The 22,375-nt window shown below is 55.6% G+C and overlaps 1 long non-coding RNA gene across 3 annotated transcripts; it reads right to left on the bottom strand.

Annotated features, from left to right (window-relative positions):
• Nucleotides 1–9,456: 9,456 nt before the first annotated feature.
• On the bottom strand, nucleotides 9,457–20,842 carry LOC103351765 (uncharacterized). 3 transcript variants are annotated; one of them, XR_007911924.2, is made up of 5 exons: nucleotides 15,358–20,842; nucleotides 14,661–14,814; nucleotides 13,947–14,115; nucleotides 12,962–13,142; nucleotides 9,457–12,805 (listed from the first exon to the last, which is right to left on the bottom strand). It is a non-coding gene; the product is annotated as an uncharacterized lncRNA (long non-coding RNA). The 3 variants fall into 3 exon arrangements; XR_007911923.2 differs by having other exon boundaries at nucleotides 12,980–13,142; XR_519475.4 differs by lacking the exon at nucleotides 13,947–14,115 and having other exon boundaries at nucleotides 12,160–12,805; nucleotides 12,980–13,142.
• Nucleotides 20,843–22,375: the final 1,533 nt, after the last annotated feature.

Below are 22,375 nucleotides of genomic sequence, written 5' to 3'. Positions count from 1 at the left end.
CTGTCACTGGAGAGGTGTCCCACAGCCTTGGATACCTCAGTGCCAGTTTGCTGAGGGATCTGACTTGGGGCATCTTCCACTGCTTTCCCAGGCCATAGCAGAGAGCTGGATCGGAAGTGGAGCAGCTGGGACTCGAACCAGTGCCCATATGGGATGCCAGCACTGCAGGCAGAGGCTTAGCCCGTTACGCCACAGCGTCGACCCCAACCTACATCTCTTTATATCCTCTCCTGTGGGGAGCAACTCGGACTAGACTAAGTTACGGGAATTAAGATTTATTCTATGCATCTGCTCTCCCACAATATGGCGCTGAGAAGGGAGAAACAGCTTCTACACAGCTGCCTCCAGTTCAACCAATAAACAGCAGGACCTGCTCCTGATTGGAGGAGAGCAGCGTACTCGGCGTGTGGGTAGCAGAGTTGGGATTGGTGGAAGAGGACTATAAAGGAGGAGAGAGACAACATGCACCAGGAACATCTAAGGGGAACACCTGAGCAGCCCCCGAGAGAGCCGGCCGGCGGTGTGCCGCTCCCCCATGGAAGTGGGGAATGTGGCAGGGGGAACCGCCCTTCCACGGAGGTGGAAGGGTCGGTAGCCAGCCTGAGAAGAACCAGCAGCAAACCCGGGGAGGGCCGAGCAGACAAGAGAACAGCGCAGGGTCCTGTGTCGTTCCTCCACGAAGAGGGGGAGCGACATAATGGTGCCGTGACTCGGATATGAAGCCTAGGCAGGGTTTAGTGTCGTTCCTCCACGAAGAGGGGGAGCGACATAATGGTGCCGTGACTCGGATAGGAAACTTAGGAGGGAAGAAACGGGAAGAAGTGGAAAATACCGGAGAGAGAGACTAGCAAAGAGCCTAGGGATAAGCCGGACAGAAAAGGTGCCGGAAGAAGCTATCGAAAGCCTAGGCATAGACTCGGATACAGACTGTGGGAAAGAAGTTAGGATTTAAAGTGAAAGCAAGAAGAGACTTAGACTCAGATACGGACTGCAGTTTGAAAGTGAAAGTGAAACCTATAAGAAACTTAGACTTGGATACGGACTGTGGGGAGAGGCCAGGAGAAATGAGGGAGGAATATTTTTGGAAGAAAACTTAGGGAAACATACCGGGTAGAGAAAAATGTTAGGGAGGATGAAGCCGCGAATGCAGGCCGAGGCGGAGACGTAAGCCAGCTTGGAATTCTTCAAGTCAGCCTGGGGAGCAAAAGGCGAAAATCTGGAACCAGAGGCAGAGACGTGGGCCGCCAGGTTGGAATTCGCCAGGTTAGTCCGGGGAACTTGGACTCAATACCGGTGGCGGAAACGTGAGCTACGCTGTGTGATTCGCGGAAGCCGCCGCGTGCAGAGAGAGCACAGGGCGTGAATAGATAGGGAACGCGGGGCTGGCGCGAGGCCGTGGTGCGGGCGTGAAGGGCGTGGAGACCGCGGAGTGTGCGCACAAAGCCGAGCCACGCAGAGCCGGGAGCCCGCCGCAGGGCGGGCGCCGGGAAGCCGCGCAGATGAGAGAAGCGCGGGCTGAAGTGGCTCAGAGCCGGGAAGCCACCGAGAAGCAGCCTCGGGCCGGGCGCCGGGAAGCCGCAGGGATAAGAGAAACAGAAATTTAGAAGTAAAATGAGAGAAATAGGAATGCTGGCAGATAGAAGTAAAATGGGAGAGATGGGAATGCCCGGAGATAGAGAAATAGAGAAAAATAAGGCCTCCCCACAGCATGGCAATGAGAGAGCTTGGATTCGGTCTGCCTGATTAGGGAGGTGGTGAGCACCTGTGGGCGGCTAGCAGCTTATGCGCTGCAGGTCACCGAAGACAGGCACGTTATCAACACCAATAAGTCTCCCCACAATATGGCAATGAGAAGGCTTGGATTCGGTTTGCCTGATTGGTAGGGCTTGTAGGCACCTGCAGGCAGTTCTAGCAGAGCAGAGCATGCGCTGCAGGGCACCGAACACAGGCATGCATCAGCGCCTAAAAACCTCCTCACAACATGGCGAAGAGAGGACCCGGATTCGGTTTGCCTGATTGATAGGCTTGTAAGCACCTGTGGGCAACTCTAGCAAGCAGAGCAGAGTGTGTGCCGCGGGGCACCGAAGACAGGCGCGTATCAACGCCAAAAAATAAAAAGAAAGGGGGATCTGTGGGGAGCAACCCGGACTAGACTAAGTTACTGGAATTAAGACTTATTCTATGCATCTGCTCCCCTGCAATATGGCGCTGAGAAGGGAGAAACAGCTTCTACACAGCTGCCTCCAGTTCAACCAATAAACTGTAGGACCTGCTCCTGATTGGAGGAGAGCAGCGTACTCGGCGTGTGGGTAGCAGAGTTGGGATTGGTGGAAGAGGACTATAAAGGAGGAGAGAGACAACATGCACCAGGAACATCTAAGGGGAACATCTATCTGAAGGAACACCTGTGCAGCTCCCGAGAGAGCTGGCCGACGGTGTGCCACTCCCCTGCGGAAGTGGGGAAAGTGGCCAGGGGGGAACCGCCCTTCCACGGAGGTGGAAGGGTCAATAGCCAACCCGGGAAGAACCAGCAGTAAACCCGGGGAGGGCCGAGCAGACAAAAGAACAGCGCAGGGTCCTGTGTCGTTCCTCCACGAAGATGGGGAGCGACATAATGGTGCTGTGACTCGGATATGAAGCCTAGGCAGGGTTTAGTGTCGTTCCTCCACAAAGAGGGGGAGCGACACTCTCCCTCATCGCATCCCATGGTAGCCCCTGCTTTGTCCTCTCTCTGGGCAGTCAACCTGGCTTTAGGATTCCACCTGTGAGTGAGGCCTTGCAGGACTGGTCTTTCTGTGTGTGGCTTAATGTTTCAGCACCATGTCTTCGGGTTTAGCTCACTTCATCTGTGAACATAGCAGGTCATCATCCCCCTAGAGTCCCCGGTCTGCAGATGAAGACCCTGGAGTTCAGAGAGTGAAGTCACACTCAGGGAGGGCCAGCGCCAGGGTTTCATTCCAGGCGTCTGTACCGTGAGTGCATTCTACCTGGGGTGTGCTGTCCCTCGTACCCAAAGACAAACAGAGTAGGAGGCTGTCCTTGTTGGAGCAGAGATCCTGGGGCCGGTCAGAAGCTAAATGGAGGCAGATGTGGCCATGGTGACCCCAACTGAGGGCTACTCTGCTTCCAGCCTTGGAACTGAGCGGGGAGGCGGCTGCTGCTTGGGGTCCTCCCCTCCAGCCCGCAGAGGTTATGGCGAAAGGGCCACGAGCGGCAACCAGCGGGTGTCCAGCGAGTGTCCACCAGGTGGGCGGTCAGCCTCATCCCTGGAGTTCTGAGGCTGTCCAGTACCTAGGAGGAACCAGGGGGCCGTGTGTTACGGGTCACTGTTTGCCCGGCAGCTTTGTCTTCGGAAAGGAAGTGCTGGTGGGTTTTCTCCTCCACGGCTTTAAGGAGTAGAGAAGGAGCAGGCTGCCCACACAGTGGCAATGTCCTGCCATGCACAAGGTGGTGAGACCTGCCTAAGAGGGTGACCAGCTCAGGGCTCCTCTGGGGGCGGGGCTACCATGCGTGGGGGCGGGGCAGGGCAGGGTGGAGCCTGCCTGGGTCGCTCAGCGAGCCCCACCCTTTGCTAGCGGGTGCTTCCTCTCCCCTGTCATTTCCACCCACGGGGATCTCAGGGGTGCAGCCGGCAGAGAGGCAGAGGGCCAGCCGTGTACCCTTCCCTGACTGCAGGTGCTCCTGCCTGGACGTGCACCCAACCCACCCATTCTCGGGTCCAGAAGTGCTGGGGCTCCAGGCGGAGTTTTTTCCATAGTCCACGATTTCTTTTCCTATTTCCATGCATTTTTGTAGGTGTGGATTTCAAGATCTTTTGTACCAAAACAAACTTACCTCTGTAAAACATATATGTGTTCATTGTCATTGATTTGAAAGGCAGAGAAACAGAAAGATCGACACCCCCCGCCCCCCCCCCCCCAAATGCCCGCATGAGAGGCAAGGGCCCAAGCACTTGGCCATTTGTGTTTCTTCTCTTAAGAAATATCTGTTCAGATCTTTTGCCCATTTCATAGCTGGATTCTTTGTTATTGCTGAGTTTTTGTGAGTTGTTAAAAAAGATTTATTAAATGAAAGGCAGAGTTAGAGAGAGGTGGAAGAGAGAGAGAGAGGAGGGAGGGAGGGAGGGAGGGAGGGAGGGAGGGGGAGGTCGGTCTTCCATCCATTGGTTCACTCTGCAAATGGCCTCAACATCCAGGGCTGGGCCAAGCCAAAGCCAGGAGCCTGGATCTCCCACATGAGGGGCAGGGGCCCAGGCACTTTCCCAGAAGCCTTAGCAGGGAGCTGGGTTGGAAGTAAAGCAGCCGGGTCCCAATCCAGCGCCCGTACGGGATGCCGGTGTTGCAAGCAGTGGCTTAACCTGCTATGCCACAGCACGAGCCCTGCCTGCTGGGGGTCTAGGTTCCCCATGTACTGCGGATAGGAATCCTTTGTCCGGTGAGTTTTTCTCCCACGACGTCAGGCGTCTCTTCACCCCGTTGACCGTTTCCTTTGCCAAGCAGAAGCTTCTTCGTTTGATTTAATCCCTTGTGTCTTGTTTTGCTTTGGTTGCTTGTGCTTTTGGGGGTCTCCTCCCAAAAACTCGTTGTCTGCACGGATGGCTTAAAGCCCTTCCTCTGTGCTTCCTGCTAGCGGCTGCCTCGTTTCAGGCCTTCCATTTCGATCTTTGATCCATTTTGAGTGATCTTTGCCTTGAGTAAGAAAGAGGCTCAAGGTTCATTCATCTGCATATGGGTGAGCGGTTTCCCAGCATTGCTCATTGAGACAGATTTTTAAAAAGATACATTTATGTGTTTACTTGGAAGGCAGAGTGACAGAACCTTCCATCCACTTGATCACTCCCCAGATGGCTGCAACAGCCACGGCTGAGCAAGGCTGAAGCCAGGAGCTTCCTCCAGGTCTCCCACTTCCCTGGTGCTTGGACCATCTTCTGCTGCCTTCCCAGGTGTTGGCAGAAAACTGGGTCTGAACCAGCAGGGCTCCAATATGGGATACCCATGTTATAGGTGGTGGCTTAACCCACTGTGCCATAGCACTGGCCCCAGGCAGGATTTTTTTTTTTTCAGTTCTCTCTCCTAGTCTCACCTCCTGCTGAGGGATGTTGTGGTGGGTTGAACGGGGACCCCCCAAAGAGCTGAACCTATATCCTAATGCCTGCTAACCCTGGCGGTGATCTCATTTGGAAACAGTGTCAGTCCATTTCTGTGGCTGCAACAGCTGCCTGGGCCTGGGTTGTTGATAAGAGTGGGAGCTGACAGGGCTCAGGGCCGCGCAGCCGGCAAGTCCCAGAGCATGGAGCGGTGTCTGCTGAGGGTCCCCTTGCTACGTGGTGACGCATGGCTGGTACATTAGTGCAGCCCCCTCTTTCTCCAAACCCACCAGCGCCCTCCCCCAAGACCTCATCTGACCCTAACGACCTGCCCAGAACCCCACCTCTGAACACCATTCACCTGTGACTTTGGGCATTCAGACCCTGGCGTAGGCTCTTTCAAGACACGATTGAGTTAGGGATGGGGGATGGGCCCACCCTGGATTTAGGGCAAGCTCTAAATAAATCCCATGACTGGTGGCATTCCAGTTCTCAAGAGGATGGCAAAGGAGAGGTGGGACATGGGGAGGAAGGGGACATGGAGACGGGGGTGGGGGGCAAGGGTGTTGATGAACCAGTGGGGAGCCAGGATGCTGCCACTCCATGGAGGCATGGAGTGGATTCTCTGCCCCGCCTTCCCAGGGGGCGTGGCCCTGCCCACACCTTGATGGGGGGCTGCTGGTCTCCAGACTCTGAGAACAGATGCCTGTTTTAGGTCTCCACGTTCACGGCAGCTGACAGCAATCCTAGGAAACTCACTCTGAGGCAGTGACGTTGGCCTGCCTGGCTGGGCCTCACACTTGGCCGGTCCTCCCAAAGTGGTGTTGATTTTAAATAGCTGCTTTTCAGTATGAAGACTTTTATGTTTGTATCTTAGAGAGTAGAGCGAGAGAATCAATCTCCCATCCACTGTTTTACTTCCCAGATACCCACAATAGCCAGAGTAGTGCCAGGCCAAAGCCAGGAGCCAGGAACTCAACCCGGGTCTCCCGCGTGGATGGCAAGCACCCAACTACTTGAGCCATCACCACTGTGCCCACCTCTCCCTGCCAGCGTCTGTGTTAGCAGGAACCTGGAGTTGGGAGCATAGCAGGATTCCATTCCAGGCACTATGATGTAGGACATGGGTGTCCCAAGCAGCCTTCTAACCACTGAGCCGCACGCCTGCGCCCACACAGACTAAAACAAGACCACTAGGGGTTTTGAAACCAGAATGACTGGCATGTTTGGAAACATGGGGGATGGGCTGCATTTGGAGAGGGGGAGCCCTGTTGCTACATCTGAACTGCACTCACCTCCTGTCTTGCTCCCAAGTTATGACCCATAGACTCACAGTGCCAGGACCTGAGAGGTGGTGCACAATGCAGAGTCACAGGCCCTGCTCCAGGTTCAGTGATGAGAACCTGCGGCTTGGCAAGAACCCCCTGCCAAAGGCCATGTCCCTCAGAGTCGGAGAGAGTTCACATCCTGGCCGTGGGGAAGCTGCTCTGTGACCTGGGGAAAAATGCTCAAGTTCTCTGAGCTTTGCTTTCCCCAACATAATCTCCATCAAGAACTGCTGGCCCCCACAGCTGGGACAGGAGCCAGCAGTGCTGAACCCAGACCAGCACTGAAGCTTGTTTAAAAAAAAAAAAAAAAAAGACCATGGGACCTTCCCGCCAAGGAGCGCGCAAGCAGCGTTCAGGGGCCAGGGAGAGAGAGCAAAATGCTGGAGGCGTTTCCTGTAGTAGCAAAGCCAGAGGAGGGAGGAGGGGTCTGCTTGGGCCACTGTGTGAGGATTCCATCAGAAAACCACCCTCAGAGGTCAGGTCTAAGAGCTGCTTGCAACGGCACTTATGGGCGTCCAGGGGGAGACAGAGGGGATCCAACAGAGCTGCACAGTCTCACTCCCCTAGTCTGCACACTCCTGGCTCCATGCCCTGGGGTTCAGGTGTTTTACTTAGTCACTCATCAAGTGTTCGTTGAACACCTACTACACGTCAAGCCCCGTGCTGATGAATTTCTCAGTTCATCTTTCAGGCAGCCCCTGTCTTTGTGGGATTCACAATGTGACGTGGGCACGGCTGTGTTTGAGGGGTGGGCGGGGCACCACCTGGGTCTGTGGGAGACCTGGGAGGAGCCTCTTGGTTGGAAAGGTCTCCAAGCTGAGATCCGAAGGTTGCATCAGCAAAGGGCGGGAGAGAGGGGTGGATCCGTGCTGCAGATGCAGAGAACAGCACGCGCAAAGGCACTGGGGGAGGGGGAGGATGGAGGGCAGCTGAGTGTGGCTGGAACAAGGAGGCTGGAGGGGGCGAGTGTGGGGAGCTTTGCAGACCAAGGCAGGCCTGGGTCCGAGAGGGCATGGCAGCTTTTTTAAGTCTGGCAATCGGGAGCCATGGGTGGGGTTTGAGCAGGGGGGAGATGGCAGGCCCACTGAGAGTTATACTTGAGAAAGGTCACACTGGAACCTGGACGAGGCTACACGAGCTCCTTTAGAAGGTGTTTACAGCAGTCCTGGCAGGTGGACCCCAGAATTTCTAACATGGCTTAAGGAACAGGGGCTGAAAACAGCACCTGTCTCCCCTCCAAACTCCCACGTCCACCTGGTCAGATGGCGGAGGCTGCAGAGGACCACCCTCAGAGGTCAGGCCCACGCATGTTCAAATTCCAGCCACACAGGAGCTTGCTGTTGGACAAAAGGCATGAGCTATCTGAGCCGGGGTTTCCAACCAGAGGGTTAGAACATCTTCCTGTGTCCCAGGAATCGCCAGTGTTCACAGTGTGGGGCCGTGTGAGGATTCGATTAGAAAACGCACTCAGAGAATGGTGCTCATCTCATTTTAGGTACCAGTTGTCAGTTCTCTAATGACCCAGCGCCTCCAGGCTCCCTGGGCACCCTGTGTGCCTAAGTCACTGTCCCTTCCCCACAGAAAATCACCGCCAGCTGAGGAGACGCCAGTATGGAGAGGAGACGCAATCGCACCCACAACACACATTGTATTACTCTGCCTTCTGTCTCTACTGCGAACCACCTGAGACGGTGACTTCTAAAGGGAAAAGGCTGATTTAGCTCAGAGCTGGAGAGACGCAGGTCTAAGATCAGGCAGTGGACGGCGGCAGCAGAGCACACGCAGAGAAAGCGAGCCAGCAAGGAGGGAGAGGGGCCAGGGCGCTTTTACAGCAGCCCTCCCAGGGGACGCCAAGAGCCCCACCTCCTAAACACCACTGCTGGTGTAGACCTCCACCTTCTGAGCACCATTAACTTAGGACTGTGGAGTTTAAATGTCTTAGGGTTTGGGGGTTTCAAGCATGTGTCCACGAGACCAATCATGCTCAAACTGTGAGCCCCTGTGTGCTTCCCGGACCAGGGCAGTGGCCAGCGGAGTATTTGGGGAAGAGGAAAGCATCTGAGTGTACTCAGGCAGTGGGAACAGCCCTGGGGTCCCCAGCTGCCAGCCCAGGCAGCACAGAGCAGAGTAACACGATCAGGCCTGGAAATCTCCAGCTGGCGTGGAGAGACCGGGGACAGAGTGTGTGCGCGTGTGTTGAGATAGGGTACAGTGGCCTAAATAGCGCAGATCACGGGGCTGATGGTACAGGGTTTGTGACAGCCATGGGGTCACGGGATCCACGCAGAAGGCACCCCCAGAGTTGAGAAAGACATCCAGGCCTGGCCTGGCCATCGGCTGAGCTTGGAAAGGGCAGGGGTGAAAATAACCCTGGGCAGTCGGGAGCTGTTAAAGCCGCCTGTGACCTATCCTGCGCAGACTCCAGCCCAGGGCTCGCTGGCTGCGGAGGTGGAGGGCTTTTTATTTAGGGAATAGTCGAAATGGCCATGTGCAGGGGAGGGTACCAGTGCCATGCTCGCGTGCGCGGGCTAGCTCTCTCAGATGCAACAGTGGAAAAGGAAGAAGTAGATACCCCAGCATGCACGTGACCAGAGCTCAGTCACGTCCTGTAGGGTGACAGAAGTCACAGGGGCAGATGGGGAGGTACTGCTGGCGCCGTGCATGGGAGCAGCTGTCCCAGCACCAGGCCCCCAGGCAATGCTGCAGATAGATGCTTTATTCACACACTGAGGGGGCTTCGGAGAGCTCATGGAACATGGGAAGAAAGTTTATTTTGATGCAAAACATTTTTGAAATTGTACATACGAGGCTCTTTAAAATGCTCACAGGAAACTCGGCACCGATTTCAAAAGGCTTGCACCAAAATTCAGCTTACCTCCCCTTCATTTTTCCATGGAGTTTGTGAGGTGCCCTGCTGTATTCTTCTCCGTCGGTGAAAAGCAGGGTTGGAGCGCCAGGTGGGGAGCTCACGGCATAGATTACCTCTGGGGAAGAGCGAACGTGAGCCAGGTCTCCCGCCTGGGTGGCCCGTGCCCAGCTACTGAGCCAGCACTGCTGTCCCCTAGAGTGTGCATTAGCAGAAAGCTGGAGTCAGGCGCTAGAGTCGGGACTCAAACCCAGGTCCTGCAGCACGGAGCATGGGTGCCTTATCAGGGGGCTGGACGCCCAGCCCTGGAATGGATCGGTTTTTTTCCCCACTTTCTTCCTCTGCTTGACATTTTGTGACTTTCCGTGATAATCCTGTTGCTGTGAGGATTATTTTCATGGCTGAGGCTTTGGTTTCTTTCAGCAGAAAAGATGTAAAATGAAGTAAAATAGATCACTAAAAATGTATGTTTAGCAAAATACAAAAAATACTAACCCCCTGGCTCATCTTGCCCCTTTTAAATGCAACTTTGTTTTTAATGCCAAGAATGGCAGGAGCAGTTTAAGCTGTGGCGACCGCATTCAGTTTATGTTGAATCTGCTGACCTCATCCTAGGGAGAAGACATAGCCTGCAGAGACTGGAAACAATTGCAAACGATTGACAAACTTGAAACAATTGCAAACAGTTAACAAACTTTCCAACCTTCGAAACAATCTAGTGGGACCCAGCCTGCCAGGGCCAGAGGCCAGCGGACCCCTGGGGTGGGGAGTGTTTGTTTCATCTTCTGAGCCAGCCTAATGCTATGTCCAATGCAGAGTGAGCCGCGAGGCAGCAGTTAGCCTAGTGGTTCCACGGTGCGCCCTCCACATCAGAGCACCAGGCTCTGATTCCCAGCTCCCCATTCCCGCTTCCTGAGTTTACGTGGACCTTGGAAGCAGTGGTGATGGCGCGAGTAATTGGGTCCCTAGAGACGTGGATTGAATTCTTGGCCCCCAGCTTTGGTCCCAGCCATTGTAGGCCTTTGGGAAGTGAACCAGTGGATAGGAGTGCGTGCGTGTGCACGCACACACACACACACACATGCACACACACACTCCCTCTCTCAAATAACGAAATTTTTTAAATAGAGTAAATTATCAAAGAGTTCATTTGAAGCTTATTAGTAAAATTTAATACAGCAATGCTTTAGAACTTAGCCAAACAAAATACTTTCTCAGGAATGAATTTTTCAACAGCTGGTCAGAACAGCTCTGTATCCTAAGAAAACTGTTACAATTAATGTTTAAAGAATCGCCCTGATTTGATCATTTGATCATTTGATACACACATTTTGAGTGCACCCCATAAATATATGCAATTTTTTACATTAAATTTTTAAAAATGCCACTCCACAAAAAAGTAAGCGGCACAAAAAAACCTTACGTAGTTCCCACTATGGAGAACAGTTCAGTTTACTCTAATAAAACAGCTCACAATGTTTAAAAAAAAAAATCTTTATGAGACTACAAAGCAGGCTGACTTCAGTCAGTTTTACTTTTTTGTAGACTTAGTCCAGCCTCTAAGCAGTGGTGTCCAGGTGGGGCCCCCACCTCGCCCCACCCTTGGGCCCCACTGCTGGGCAGCCCAGCTCTGGGGAGGAAGGTGGCTATGGGGCCGGGGAGACCAAGAGGGCGCAAACAGCTTCGAGGCTCTCACGCCTCGGGACGGGCAGCGAAGGCCGGGGCCCGGGCAGGATCCCGCCTAGAAGGCTGACCCTGGTGCCTCCCCAGCGGCCTCTCCATCCGTCCCTCTGACCCTCGGTCCGTCAGTCCGTCCAGCCAGCCAGTTTCCTTTCTACCTGCATCTCCACCTGTGCGTCCTCTGACACATCCATCAAGTCCGCTGTTTTCTCCCACAAATATTAATGAGACTCCCTCCCCTCGGTGGAACAGGCCCAGGAAGCGGGCCTGGAATATGCCGGAGAGGACGGACAGAGTCCCCGGGGCTGACACTGGGGCAGAGGACAGAGCAGGAGACAGGGAGACAGACAGACAAGCGGACAGTTGCAAGTTGGGCCCAGCCTCGGATGGGAACAGACCATTGCCGCCTTGTCCTTCCATCTGTCCGGCCAGCAGCCTGGGCCAGCCTTGGCGCTCTGCTCCGCCATGTTGCCCAAGCATGAGACTCACCGGTACACGCGGTACAAACACAGATTTCTAGAACCTTCCTGGAGACTCCCATCCAGGACCAGAAACCGCAGTGGGCAGACGAGCCCGTGGTGCGTGACAAGGCTCAACTGTGTTTCCTCCCCCACCCTCAGCCAGAACCCGGAAACTTGGGCAGCTCAGGATCCAGGAGACAGCTGGGCCCGGCCACAGGGCCCCAGGACACACCTGCGCTGATTCTCACAGCCTGGAGCCCAGGCAGGGGGAGGGCTTGCAAGGCCAGGGGTCAGACCCACCCAGCACCAGGCCGCCAGCAGGCTGAAGGGGCCAAGGCGCTGGACATGCCAGGACCGAGGAGCCTGCCAGAATTGCCGGCCCCGAAGGAGAAAGAGGAGGTGGTGGAGGAGGAGTCTCGGCAGCTCGGGCAGGTATGAGGCCGAGGCCGGTCATTCTGGGGGTCCTGGGGGGCCTCCGGGACCCACTGTCATGATCCCAGGCCCAGTCTGCCTTTGCTTAAGGAACATGCCCCGGGGGGGAGTCGTGGGGGCAGCGCAGGTGTGAAAGGGCAGAGACGGCTTGCGGAGGTGTCCACAGGGCTGGCAGCAGCATGGGGCAAGCGCAGGTGTCTCAGGTCAGCACCGTTTCCCCGTGTGCCTCTATAAAGCTCCCGTAGCCCTCCAGAGCCTGCCACCCACCTGCCCCCAGCAGCGAGCCTCAAAGACGCTGAGCCCTGATCAGACAAGGACAGGATCCATTTTAAATATCAAATCACTGCTACAGCAGTCTAGCCTGGGGCCAGGCATTAGTCAGAGGTGGTGTGTGGTCTAGCCTGGGGCCAGGCATTAGTTGGAGGTGGTGTGTGGTCTAGCCTGGGGGCAGGCACAAGTCCCAGGTGGCATGTGGTCTAGCCTGGGGCCAGGCATTAGTTGGAGGTGATGTGTGGTCTAGTCTGGGGCCAGGCACAAGTCTCAGGTGGCATGTGGTCTAGCCTGGGGCCAGGCACAAGTCACAGTATGCTGCAGCAGTCCAGCCTGGGGCCAGGCATTAGTTGGAGGTGATGTGTGGTCTAGCCTGGGGCCAGGCACAAGTCACAGTATGCTGCAGCAGTCTAGCCTGGGGCCAGGCACAAGTTGCAGGTGGTGTGATTGGATCCTTACTGCTTTGTCTTGGTGGCAGCGTGAAGGACCCTGCCAGGAGGGGATGTCAGGTGTCTGGGTTTGGGGCAGAGGCGAGGCCTGGGAGGTCACAGAGACACCTGGGACTGCTGGTAGTCGACCTGTGAGATGCGGTTGGGTGAGGCCAGACATTCTGAAAGCATCTCACCAGCCTGGGGAAGCCGGGGGTGGGGGGACTTCCTGGAGGAGGTGGTTCTACCCTGGACTGTAAAGAAGCCAGAAGAGACAGGAGCATTGTCATCAGGAACGTGGGGATACATGGGGTTTGGGGAGGGAGGAGGGAGCCCACGCCGTTCTCCTTCCCACCCCCAATCATCAAGACGTCGGACGGGGAGGGACGGGGCTGCGGGCTCGGTGCTACCTGCCTTACGGGCCACACCTCTCTCAGTCTGGGATGGGCGAGTGATTGCTGTGTAGCTGCATTGCCCCAAATGGTGGGGCTGGGGCTCCCAGCGCTGGGGGGCTCAGGAGTCTGGTCTGCTGCGTGGGCCGGCGGCCACCCAAAGGCCTGGCCAGGTGGAGCTCCGTTCCAGCTCGGGTGTCTGTTGGCAGAAATGAGTTCTTCCATGGTGCACTTGGATGGCAAGGCTGTGTGCTTCCCCAGAGTGTGCAGGCTGGGGGCGGGCTCTGGCCCCGTGGCTAAAAAGTGCCGTATCAGAGGCCCTGGGTTCAAGTCCTGGCTCCCTTTCAATTCTAACTTTCTCCTGTGCACTCCCTGGGAGGCAGCTGGTGATGGCTGGAGTGCTCGGGCCCCTGCCGTTCCCGTGGGAGTTCGGGGTTGAGTTCTGGGCTCCTGACTTCAGCCTAGCCCAGTTCCAGTTGTGGTGGTCATTCGGGGAGTGGGCCAGTGGCTGGTAGCTCTTTGTCTATTTCTATGCCTCTCAAATAAATAAATTCTATGAAGGGGGGGAGGGCAGGGGAATTTGTAAGAAGGCACCAGTCGGCCATCAGGGAGGAAGTCGCAAGCTTTTGTGATCTCATTGCAGAAGGGACAGCTCTCACCCTCTGGAGCCCGTGGACGAAAGCAAGCCATGGGTCCTGAGAATGTGGGAGGTGGGAGCCCCTGGGGACACTGAGTCACGGAGAGCTGCCAGTCTGGCCCCCAGAGAGGAGGCAGCCCGTGTGCATGATCAGAAGTTCCCAAAGTTTCGTGGGAAGCACACTGCTTCTGCACCTGGTCCCAGGTACAGGAAGTACAGAAGTGTTTAGACCAAGGTGCCCAGGTCCTAGGATCCCCTCGGGCAGTGGACAAAGACCAAGCTGAAAGGCGTTTCCATTCAGCTCGCTGGGTAATTTCTAAAAACCTGCTCAAGTACATGGTCTTTTAGAGAAGGGGGATAATTAACCTGATCTGGTAGAAGTGGAGATCCAGGTAGACTTCCTGGAAGAGGTATTGCGAGTGAAGCTCAGAGCCACGGTCCAAGCAGAAGAGAAAGTGTGACTTTGGGAGCACAGGCTGTGTTTTACTTGAGGGGGCACCAACATTCCTTCATTCATCCATTCCCTCCGTCACTCCTGCAACATGCAATTATTGAGCACCTGCTGTATGCCAGGCCCTCAGGGGAGTGCTTTAAATGCCACATGCCAGGAGATCCTCACTGGTTGGTAGCCATGTCGAACAAGATGTATGCAGACAGTGCCTACTGTGTGCAGAGGGTTGAAATGAACAAACCATTGCGTGTTGCACACACAGGCTCCTGCGAAGACCCTCCCAGCCTTGGGGGACCTGTGGGGCGTGCTAAGCTCTAAACACACAGCTGACGTTGATGGGGTACCCACTGCCATCTTCCCAGCATCTCTCCCTGGCGCCTCTCCTGGCCTCCTTGTCACTCACTGTGGACAGCCGGCTTTCCCCCAGCTGGCTGCCTCCCGGCTCCATGAGCTGCCCTCACTTCACTTCCCCACATCATCACCTTGGCCCCCTCGCCCCCCGGTACTGGGGGCTTCAGCCTGGTGTGGACGGAACAGCCTCAGCTCCCAGCGCAGGTCCCAGGCTTGCCCAGAGTTCAGGCTCCTGCATGTGGGCCTCCCATGGTGTCGTGAAAACATGAGGCCCTTACCTCGGCCTGGATGACAACGCGGGCAGCCGCTGCGACGTCCAGAGGCGGAACCCCTCGGAAGGGGTGGAATGAATGCACTTGGTTCCTTCACTCGTTCTGCACACTCCGGCTGCACGCCCCCTCTGACCATGTTCCTGCTCCCCTGGAGCTAAGCCTGGGGAGGCAGAGGGGTCTGGGTCCGGGAAACCGCAGCTGTGGTCCCAGGAGCTGTGCTGTGCGCCGGAGGGGACGGGCTGGGCCCGGGCCCCGGTACAAGTGTCCAGGCATCAGCCACGAGCTCTGCTCTTCAAGGGAGCAGAAGCTGAGCGAGAGTGGGGAGTAGGGAGTGGGGCGGGGCCTGTCAAGGCCCCACTGGCTCCTCCATCGGGCTTCCTGTCTGTTTCCCAGGGACGAGCCCATGTGGTTTTACTAGGAACTCCCAGGATCCTTTCATTCAAGTTCAAACACGAAGCTTTGGCCCCGAGCCCCTTGCACGAATGCGTCATTTGTTCTGAAAGCCAGCTTTGCTGCTCCTCAGCCTGACCTGCTCTCGGTTCAGCCTGTCTTGGCGAGGCTCCCACCACTCAGCAAGTGCAGCCTGCGTGCTAGGTGCTGGGAGATGGCTCAGGTGCCCCAGGCTCTCAGAAAGCAGGAAAGAGCTGGGTCCTTCCCCGTGGAACCGCCAGGTCTGGGGAGGGATCTCCAGTGGACTCAGTACCTGCAAAACACCCCCGCAATCAGCCGGCAAACACCCCGCTGGCCCCGGGGAAACTGAGGCCGGAGCAGTTTACAGGAAGAGCGTGGCCGTCCCAGGCCTTGGCCATCAGGGTGTCTGGGGCAGGTGGAGGAGGAGGAGTGGGCCGGTCAGTGAGCAGAGCTGCATGGTGCTAGCTATGGACCGTTGACTGTGGCAGGATCCCCGTTTCCTGGCCTGCCCTGCCCTCCAGGGCACCCCCATGCCTCACATCAGGTCTGGTCTATGGGAGACACGGGCAGAACCCTCCCCCACCAGTCCACCCTGGCAGGCACTGTGACATCATCCCCATTTAATAGAGGAGGAAACTAAGGCCCAGTGGGGCACAGGGGTTTGTCCAAGCCACGCGGCCAGGAGGAGGCAGTCAAGACTCAAACCAGATTGGTCCAGCTCTGAAGTTCGTGGTCTCCATGGCTATGCTGTGCCCTGCCCCCAGCTCTACTGAGGACAGGACGGTCAGCCTGCGTGACCGTGACCCTGCCTGCTGGCTTCCATCTGCCCCACACAACCCAAGGACCCAAGGGCTGGGCTGGCTGTGCTGTTGCTGTAACACTGCTGGCCTCAGTCTCCCCAAGCTAGTGGGGTGCTCGCTGGCTGATCCCTGGGGGGCCTGGCAGGAGGGCTCTCAAGCAGAACATGTAAAGCAGACAGGGGACTCCCAGGAATTCTTCCCATGGGGGAGGGGGCGGGGCCCAAGCCAGTCTCCTCTTCACCCTCCCCCAGGTCAAAAGGACTCTGCCCTTCCTCTCTGGGGTCAGCGTGGCCTCTGGGGACTGATTTCACATGTGGGACATCCCTTTGGGGGCCAGGCACTCTCCCCGACCCGTACGCATTATCTCCCGGAATTCTAAGGACCCTGACTGTCCCGGTCTGTCCCTGTCACCTCATCCCAGGAGGTTCACAGAGAACAGGGGTTCATGGCTCACAGTTCCGGAGGCTGGGACATCTGAGATCAAGGCCAAGGTCAAGGCCACAGCAGATCCAGAGTCTGGTGAGGCTCGCGCCCCACTGCAAAGGTGACGCCATCTCATGCTGTCCCCACACAGCTGTGTCGAGGCTGCTCCATGGAACCTTTCTATAAAGGCCCAGGCGTGAGGACAGAGACCCCAGGACCTCGCCGCCTCTCACAGACCCCCCTCCCCACCCCGGTACCATTGCATTGGTGGCTGGGTCTCAACATAGGAATCTGGGGCAATACCAACATCCAACCATCGCTCCAAGAAGGAGGCAGTGCAATTCCCAAGTACTCCAAAACTCAGTGGTGTCACTGGGATTCAAAGCCAGGCCAGGATGATGATGGTGGCGGCGGTGACAGCAGTGGCAGCAGTGACCGTCTGAACACCTGAGCATATGTCAAGCCCAAGGCTCAGCATGTTATACAAACCCTCACTTCAGCTATACAAGGTGCCCACCAGGTTGATCTCTATGTCACAGGGGAAGAAACAAAGTTAAGGCTCTCCTCCAGCCACAACACTATTTCTCCAGAACACTGCACATTCTCATGCCTCAGGGCCTTTGCACCAGCTGCCTGGAAACCTCTTTCCCCATGTGCCATGTGTCTCATCCCCTCACCTCCATCAGGTCTCTGGTGAAATGTCTCCTCGCCAAAGCGTCCCCCATCTGCCTCTCCATGCTGTCCTAGCTTTCTGCACAGCTCCGTCACCTTCCTGGCTGCACAGCTGTGCTGTGCTCATTCCCAAGTGCGCTGGGGCCTAACTTAGCGGGTGGCCGACAGTCATTGGTCAAAGGATGGATGGATGGATGGATGGATGCCCTCTTAGGTTGATGAAGAAGAGAGACAAAGGATCTGAGGCTCAGAGAGGTGAAGGGGCTCATTCGGGGTCCCCCACCCCTGTAAGTAGAAAAGGCCAGAGGAGAAAGAGGTCCTGGCTTTACAGACCGGCGAATACTTGGTCACACCACCCTCGCTCGTGGAAAAGCTAGATGACTTTCTCTCTGAGAAATGACTCCATAACCTTCCTTCCTTTGTTTGTTTACTTATTTATGTGAAATAGAGATAGGGAGACACACGTGCACATACATACACACACACACACACACAGATTGATTGATTGATTGATTGATTTGCTGGTTCACTCTCCAAATGGCAACAGCAGCCAGGTCTGAGCCAGAGCCAGGAGACACAGCTCCGTCTGGGCCTCCCACATGGGTGCAGGGACCTGAGCACTTGGGCCATCTTCTGCTGCTTTCCCAGGCGCATTAGCGGGGAGCCACATCATAAGCGGAGCAGCCGAGACTGGAACCGGCACTCTGACAGGGGATGCTGCTGTGGCCAGCTGCAGCTTAGTCATCCTTGCACAGTCATCTTGTCCCCTAAATGTTAAGATTCTACTCTCCTTTGCCAGTTCCTTGCCCTGTATTCTGGGTGCTTAAGTTGGAAATATTGTTACAGAATAGCGTGGCCAGTGCCGCGGCTCACTAGGCTAATCCTCCGCCTAGCGGCGCCGGCACACCAGGTTCTAGTCCCGGTCGGGGCGCCGGATTCTGTCCCGGTTGCCCCTATTCTAGACCAGCTCTCTGCTGTGGCCTGGGAGTGCAGTGGAGGATGGCCCAAGTGCTTGGGCCCTGCACCCCATGGGAGACCAGGAGAAGTACCTGGCTCCTGCCATCGGATCAGCGCGGTGCGCCAGCCGCGGTGGCCATTGGAGGGTGAACCAACAGCAAAGGAAGACCTTTCTCTCTGTCTGTCTCTCTCACTGTCCACTCTGCCTGTCAAAAAAAAAAAAAAAAAAAAAAAAGAATAGCACTATTTAACAGATCTCCCTTTAGATACTTGTTTTTGTATCTACATTATCGACAGCCACTACCAAAGAAATACATAGACTTATCTTTTTGTTTTCCTGGCTTGTTTGTTCAGTATCAGTTATGAAACATCGTACCCTATGTATTCTCTGTCATTTGAGCTTATATTTGAGTTTTGTGGTTTGGAATTAAGTGGTAAACTGTGTAAGCCTTTGAGAATGCACTTCTGGCCCATACAGAACAGGTGCCTCAGACCATTAGAAGGGTAGAGAATTCTCAGACCACAGCCTGGTACCCAGGATGGGGTATTGTCTGTAGACCATGTGTGTGTGTGCATGTATCCTTGTACAAAAATACTAAACCGTCACAAACATACAACAAAATGCAGACATGTTTAGTGCACAGCTCACAAAAGTTGTTACAAGGTGATTATCTGCATCACCAGATGAAGATGTAGAATAGTTGCATCACCCCAGAGCGCTCCCCCGTGCCCCTTTCCTGTCACTCCTCACCCACCAGAGGCAGCCACCGCTGTTAGGAAACTGGTGCAGTTTTAGCCAGGTGGCTGCATGGCCCAGCTACCTGAGCCAGGCTCCACCCCCATCCTAATGGGATTCGCTGCTCCGGCTTCCCTGCCCGCCCTCAGGCGAAGTTTTAAAAGGGCGTGTTCCTGCACACGTGCTCTCTTGGCTCTTGGTTCTTCTCTCTTGGTCTGCTCTCCTCTCTCCTCTGCTCTGCTCTATCTTCTCTCCTTGCTAGCTCCTCTCCTCTCTGTTTCTCTCTTATACTCTCTTTTTCCTTCACCGCCCCTTCACTCCGGTCTGTAGGGTGTTCCCCAATAAACCCTTTCCCTTACTCCAGTGTCCGATGTGTTTTGTGACGGCTAACATTAATATATAACAACCGCCACCATCACAGCAGTGTTCAGTTAGTATCTGTCCTTGAACTTCATGAGTGCAATCGTATGGCATGTATTTCTTTACTGCCTTTTAAGCTTTTTCCATCTGACTGGTGTCCCATCGAGCAAACAGCCCACCGTGGATGGGTCCATATCCTGGAGATACATGTGGGTGCTTTCCAGATCCAGGTGTTTGTGCACATTCGACTTGCTTCCCTGGAGACGTAGGTGGGGGTAGAACTGCTGGATCCTCTAAGAGGTGAACGTTCTAAGAACTGCTCACAGAAGGCCAAGGTGTTTGGATCACCTGACCTGCCTGTCACCCATGTGTGAGAGTGTCACGTGTTCACTTGGAATTGTCAGGGTTTTGTCGGAGCCATGCTGGGGACGTGGAGAGACCTCACCGTGGTTGTCTCTGCGTTTCTCTAATGGCCACGGGCCCGGGGCATCTTTTCATGTGCTGGCTGGTAGTTGGGCTATCATCGTTTGAGAAATGCTTGTTCAACTCTCTTGCCCATTTACTTCTTCGACAGTTCGTTGAACATAAGAAATCCACAGCAAGCTGTATTCCTTTATAAAGATGGCCTGTGTTGGTGTTTGGGGGTTTTGTCAGCTTCGTTTTTTTTCCTTAAATACTTGCAGGAAGTTTTTCCTATGGCCGACATTTTCTGATACTGATTTCTGTTAAGTTTGTCTAAGACTTTCTCAGATTTGCCAGCTGGAGGCGGGAACCGCGTGCCAGTCAGACTTGTTATTATCAGTTTCTCTCCCTCCTCTGCTCCCTTTTCTGTGCCGCCTGCACACATCCTCCATGCATCTAACGTTCTGCGCATCCTGTTGATCCTGCCAGGCCCCGCGGAAGTGAGGAGGGGAAAATTGTGGTAGTTGTCATTGCACTTTGGGGTTTGGGGCTCATCGGGGACAACAGGTTGGGGCCCAGGGTGTGACCCTCCCTGGTCTGTGCGGGCCTTTTCTCTCAATTTAACTGACGGTCTATTTTGCAGAAACTGTGGGAAATATGTTGGGTGATGTGGCTGCCAATCTTGCCCGGTTTCCACCCAGAAAGGCTCCCCCAGGTTCCCTTCCTTTGCTAATTTCATATTTATTTTTTATTTATTTATTTATTTTTTATTTTTTGACAGGCAGAGTGGACAGTGAGAGAGAGAGACAGAGAGAAAGGTCTTCCTTTGCCGTTGGGTCACCCTCCAATGGCCGCCGCGGCCGGCGCGCTGCGGCCAGCGCACCGCGCTGATCCGATGGCAGGAGCCAGGAGCCAGGTGCTTTTCCTGGTCTCCCATGGGGTGCAGGGCCCAAGCACTTGGGCCATCCTCCACTGCACTTCCAGGCCACAGCAGAGAGCTGGCCTGGAAGAGGGGCAACCGGGACAGAATCCGGCGCCCCAGCTGGGACTAGAACCCGGTGTGCTGGCGCCGCTAGGCAGAGGATTAGCCTAGTGAGCCGTGGCGCCGGCCTCCTTTGTTAATTTCAAAAGGTGTCCCGGAGTTGACCCTGCCATAGAAGTCACCACATCCCCTCTTCCCCAAAGCCGCAGGAAGCCGGCATCTCCTTGAGTGGCAACACGCTCCTCATGCGTTATTGTGCAACCGGGAGCCCTCTTATTAAATTGTGGCACGAAGCATCACAGGTGTGTAATCATGGCTTAAGGCTCGGTTTCCTACCAGAACCCAGGAACCTCTGGGCTTTGACAGAAGGGAAGAGAAGTCGGGTGGATGGCAGTTGTAAATCGGGGGAGTCCAGGGCCGACCCCTGCCTCAGCCGGTCCCCTCCCCAGCAGGTAGCACTGCAGGGCCCTGGGGCTCCCATGCATGGCTCTGCCCACCAGCGGCAAACCCTGGAAGTCATGTGGCCACGCCCCTTCTCCTCTGGCCAGGCTGAATGTGCAGGTCCCAGAGCCATCGCCAGCTCTGAACATTGGCCCCTTTCCCAGCCTCCCTCGCTGTGGGCACGGGGCTCCAGTTCCCCGGCCCTAGCAGGAGTCCAGGGGCATTGTGAAGGTGGCTTTATTTTCTGTCCCCTGTGCTGAGAGAGGGAGGGGGTGATGATTTCTTCATCTTGGCGTGCCTGGAGCTGGCTTGGTGCCCAATACATGGAAGGATAAATCGATGATGGGTGTGCATATGGGAAGGGAGGATCAGTTGATCAGTATGGATCAGTAGTAAACAGACTGATGGATAGCAGGTAGAGCAAATGGGTGGATGGATAGGAGGCAGGCAGAGAGGGAGGGAGGGTGAATCAAGGCTCCATAGATAAACAGATGAATAGAAAGTGGAATGGATGGATGATGGATGAGTAATGGTGGGTTGAAGGGTGGTGGATGGACAGAACTGACGAGTGTCTTGTGTGGGAAGGGGTCTTCTCCTAGGAGGAGTCAGTCTTAGGCTCAGCCTCCTCGGGATCTCATTCCCCCTCTGACTTGTAGACCAGGCCACGCCCATGTCACAGCCCGAGAGGGGGCCCCGCTCCCCAGATGTTGTGGGGCAGTGGAGAACACCAGGAGGAGACTCAGACCCCTGAACTCACGCAAGACGCTCCCGACTGGGGCTTCTAACTAGGGGGCCTTGGAGGAGATCCCGGAATTTCTGAGCACCTGACACGGTACGCAGTTATATGTGTCCGGGAGATTCCCTGGGGAGGAATTCCCTGGCTCTCCCCATCTTCCTAAAGGAGCCCCTGATTCCCAGCCTGTGGGGGCGGCACGGCTGCCGCGAAAGAGCAACGAGGGCGTCACTCTCTCTGGCTGCCCTCGGGGCCACTGGAGTCCCGTTGGCTCATCAGCCAGGTCCCCCAAAAGCTACATGTGGTGATCGTCCCCCTTCTCTTACTCTCCCGAAGTCTCCCCAGCTAAGCGACAGCTCGGGCTTTGGTAGAATCATAGATTTCAAGACCGGCCCACAGAGACATCCTACCAGGGACTGTTCAGAGCACCGGAGAGCCCTGTTGAGCCTGTGCACCGACGCATAAGGAAGCTGAGGTTCAGAACGGCCCAGCTACTGTGGCACGGCTACCATCTGTGTTTTGTCTCCTTGATGCAATCCTGAGAACAACCTGATGGTGCAGGTAGCATTTTCTCCATCTCAAGGCAAAGAAACTGACACCCCAGGGAGGAAAGCCAAGGGCAAGGCTCACCCTGCTTGGATGGACAGAAGCAAAACTTGACCTAGACTGGGGAGCCGGGATGTCCATGTGCACCTGCCTGCAGCCCAGGGTGGAGGAGTGCTCTCAGGGGCGAGTTTGGGGTGAGAGCAGGTAGATGGCTGAAGCCACTGGCAGGGGAAGGGGGTGGCTTGGGGTGGGGGTGGG

The sequence above is a fragment of the Oryctolagus cuniculus genome, chromosome 21, assembly GCF_964237555.1.
Source record: "Oryctolagus cuniculus chromosome 21, mOryCun1.1, whole genome shotgun sequence".
NCBI lineage: Eukaryota > Metazoa > Chordata > Mammalia > Lagomorpha > Leporidae > Oryctolagus > Oryctolagus cuniculus.
The sequence above is the reverse complement of the archived record's forward strand: the minus strand, read 5'-3'. Positions and strand labels throughout refer to the sequence as shown.